Here is a 4,477-nt window from a genome sequence, read left to right as displayed (position 1 = left end):
CGGGGCTCCGGCGGTCCGCGCCGGCGCGGCCCTGCTCCCGGGGCCGGGGGGACGCGGCAGCGCGGCCGCGTTCGCCGGCGTCGTGGTGGTGGTTTCGCTTCACTCTTCCCCCGTGTAAGGTGTCGGCGTGAGCAGAGGAGAAGGAAGGGGTATCTGGAAATAAAAAAACAAAAGTTGCCATCTGGGCTTTCAGTGATCGTTTCGGTTCACAGGGAAGGTTGTTCGAAAAACAACCCAGTCTTTTTAGAAGTTTTTTTTTWAAAAAATATATATTATTTTTAATAGTATGCTTGGCAGCTTGCTGGCTCCTGCTGCCTGTCACCCTTCGCAACGCTGCTCTCACCCAGCCTCAGCGTGTGCCCAGGTGCCATCGGGGGCCAGCGCCAGGCGCTCGGGGACAAAACCTGCTCCGCGTGGAGAGACCTTGGCAAGGATTTAGCTGCCCAAGTCTAACAAAATCYCCGCCAAGCATTTTTAGACGTGTTTTTCAAAGGGCTTGAGTTCATTTCTTGAAAGGGCTGGATTATATTTACAGAATTAAATGCTATTCCTGCTTTTTTTTTTTCACCAACCACATTGCCTTGGGGAGATCCTGTTCTTGGAAATCATTGCTAAGACCTTTTTCCATCACCCTTTACTGGCTTTTGCAAGTTTAAGATTGAAGAAGGCTGAGAGAAGAAAGTCAGTGAAGCTGGGCTTGAATAACAAAAAGTAGAATACCACCAMCATTTCTTTTAAGTTATAGTGAAGATATAATCGAGTGTTTGAGTAGAACAGCTTGTATGTTCTGCAGAAATCTTCTGAGAAAATAAAGTGAGCACTTTTCAGAATTAACTACAGCAGGATTTCCTGTGTCATCTTGTGAAGTTTCTCCACATCAGAGAAAGGATATTGAAGCAAATGAATGTATGAACCAACCTAAAATAACAAGTTATACATTCTTAAGAGAAGGCTCAGTATTAAATAAAAAGTTATCACAAAGCAAAAAGTTTTCACATTTTTTCTGTCAAAGCTTTAAGAAAAAAATTCAAAATCTGTTTTAATGCAAATAGCTATAGTATCCCATGTATCAAAACACATGCATCTAAAATTGTAGATAAGGTATCTACATTCAGACCTCTCAAGTATTCCTACTTCATGGGAGGGACTTCCATATCATATGTGACATATTAGTTATGAAAATGATACATATATGGATATATATCCAAGGTATAAGGCTACTCGGTTGAACAGACATCGATAATACTAGCATACTGCTGAATAATGTTCCTTCTATCATGGCACTCTTGGGGACAGGACAGCCCCACAGCCTCTCTCTCTCCTACTCTGACTCTACCATAATCTCTCTCTCATGAATTGAGGAATTGATTCCCACCTATCACCAAAGAAAATTCTTGTAATATCTAAATATGGATGTTTAATACCTTCTTTATAAAAAAGAGTTATTAGTTGACTACAATTACTGGCATTTGCACATGGAGATAAGCCAGGCAGAGAAACAGGAGGCAGGAGTCAAGTATGTGAGCTACATGTCTGGATATGTGAAACTGTATTTTGTATGTATTTTTTCTGTAGGTTCCTTGAAAGATGACCTGGAGACACCATTTGAGTAAGAAGAGAAGAAAATACATTCAGCTGGTAATGCAACATACACATACTTGGAAAATGTCGCATGATAATCATAAAAATTAGAGAGCTATGACTCTAAGCCAGAGGAGGGTAATGTTGGCAGCATGGTAAAATGATGGGAGGCTCTACAAACTTACTCTCAGTGAAATACCTCAGATCACCCTTGAAAAGAGGCAGTCATACAGCCTTATGTCCTTCTGAAATTGCACCACGCTTTCATGCATCTGTCATAGTCAAGGTCAAATGAGACCATGACTGTATTTAGGAATGACAAAAATATTTCAAAATGATAGATTGTTTCCATGCCAGGTACTTGCAAGTTGAGACAAGTCAACCTGTTTGGCATTATCTGAGTTACAAGAAACAGAATCTAACAAACTTCTTTCAGTTTGCATTGTAACATGACAATACAAAACTCAGAGATACCTGTTATTCCTGAATCACTTTTCAGAAGGTCAGTAAATAACATTCTGATATATGCAGCTGCGGGTTAAAGCCAGTACTTAAGACCAAATCTTGCATAAAATTAAGTCAATGGTAAATCTCCCATTGACATCAGTCATTCAAAATCAGGGACTAAATTTAAGATATTAAGACTGAAACTGTTCTCTGTATCATTCTCCATGCTACAATGGACAATGACCCATATAATGAAGCAGGATAAACTGAAATCCCATTGCTGGAAATGCTACTTGTTCTCCTTCCAGTAACATTCAGGATGCTCCATTTAAAACTGTCTAACATGTCCTCAGCTATAAAAGCTGATACTTGAGCATGGGTTTCATAGGAAGAAAATACAAATGTGATGTGAAATCTTCACCTGTGGACTTCAGTGGAGAGTTGCGTGGGAGTGTATCAAAGTAATGTAATGAAGTAAGTAGGTGTATTGCCCTCTAGTGACAGATTAAGAAACTCTGATCACAACCAACAGGTAGGAAAAATCTTCACCCAGCAGCTAGGTAGTACCATGACACTGACACTTTATGGAAACTTAAACTAGGTCTTAGCAATAAAAAGATTTTTCTGGAAGGTTTTGTGATTTCAGCGAGCCATTCACAAAGTCTATCTTGGGATTTGAATTCTTACTCTGTATTTTGTCGTCTTTCCTATTGGACTTCTGCACTCTCTAAAGGTTGTAAAAAAAATGAACTTTCCGCATGATAGTTGAAGCTCCATATTACTTCTGGTCAGGAATACAAAGATATCACTAATAGGAGTTTAATTTTTGAAGGATCATCTCTACTATTAAAGCTTTCTCATGTGAAATAATATTCTAGGCTGACAGATCACAGCTTCAAACTCTTTGCATCTATATGAACACTAAGAACCTRGCTATCAGATTTCTAGTGTGGGAAAGATTTGAGATAAAGGCTTTCTTGAGTAAGAAGGACCAGATAAGTGAGTTTGGCACTAGTGATGACACAGACACGTGAATCTGATAAGACTTCGCATCTACATAAACGCAGATACCAATCACCTGAATAAATTGCAGTAAAGACATTCTGCTGTGTACTATTCACAGTGATAAGCTAACAGGCTATTTCTTAGTACAGTGAAAGAGCCTCTGCTTGAAAGGGCACAGAAGTGGCAGAAATGGTTCAGCATTTACCAGCTTGTTAGTTGTCTGTACCATGCAGGAAATTTTCAGCTGAGGCTTACATATTTGATCTTTAACTCTCCTCCACTCCATCCCAAAACAAGGATTACCCTAGGAGAAAAAAAAAGGGGTGTGCTGCTGAGTCTGGTAATCTATGATTAGAAGATGATCCTAAGGGGGATGGTTAGCAGCAGGTATAGTTTAGAGTTGTCCGGACAAGCACTGAATTAGCTGGAGAATTTGGGAACTGCAACTAGCTGCCTGACAAACCTCTTGCTTATCCAGTCTTGYAAACAGCAAAACCAGCATACAGTAGAGATTTTGAGCCACTGCATGACAACACATTGCCRCGTGTTATAGTGAGACAGGTCAGTTCTACTCTGCAGTGAATTGAAGCATTTGTTTGTATTTAGATACAGAAAGCACAGGAACATGAACTAGTTCAAGAGTCTTGAGTGCTGTGTGCTGGATATTGTAATATAACTGGAAAATGTTTTAGTTTTATCTTTATTTTTCTCTCTTATTTTTGCTTATACGTACCCTTTCAGTAATACACACAAATTTAAATTTAATTGGAGATAAATTACTTTGCCTTTTCTCCTGGAATGGCAGAACTTAATTTTGCATCAGTGGCACAATGCACTCCTGGTTTGTAGGGCAGAGCACTAAAGATGGGGAAATCCAGGCAGGTTTGGTGGGAATTTCAGTGCGCTCAGGGACTGATGAATTTCAGGGAAGTATATGGGGAAAAAAGGAAGAGTAGGAGATGACTGTGGGAGTGCCAAAGACTGCAGAGGGAGGACTGGAGGCTGGAGAAAAGGGGCTAGAAGATGGAAGGGTTGTGGAGGCTGTTGGAGAATAGCAACTGAGAGGATCAATGAGGGATGTCATGGTGAAAGGGACTGAGAGTGGTCGTTCTTCTCGCTAACACCCTGCCAGTCTCATCCCAGGGTAACTGAATTTGAGAAATTTGGGATGTTGACATAGCATCCCGTCAGCTCTTCTAATATGTTTGTGAAATGCATTTTGGTTAATACTGTGGAAATTRCAGAGCTTCTTCATAGCTGATTTCTTGTTAATATTAAGCAATACTTCTGAGTAATCTGAAATTTGTCCCCAAAACTAGACAAATTTGAGCTCCCAGCATTCGGAAAAGTTGTCAATTTTTGGAGCAGTTTTTTTTTTTGTTCTTTTTACTAATTGTATTCTGATGAAAATATTTTCTTAAAAATAATTGCCGTTGTCAAGAAC

The sequence above is a fragment of the Rhea americana genome, unplaced genomic scaffold (genome assembly GCF_003343005.1).
Source record: "Rhea americana isolate MKP2758 unplaced genomic scaffold, rheAme1 scaffold_64, whole genome shotgun sequence".
NCBI lineage: Eukaryota > Metazoa > Chordata > Aves > Rheiformes > Rheidae > Rhea > Rhea americana.
The sequence above is the reverse complement of the archived record's forward strand: the minus strand, read 5'-3'. Positions refer to the sequence as shown.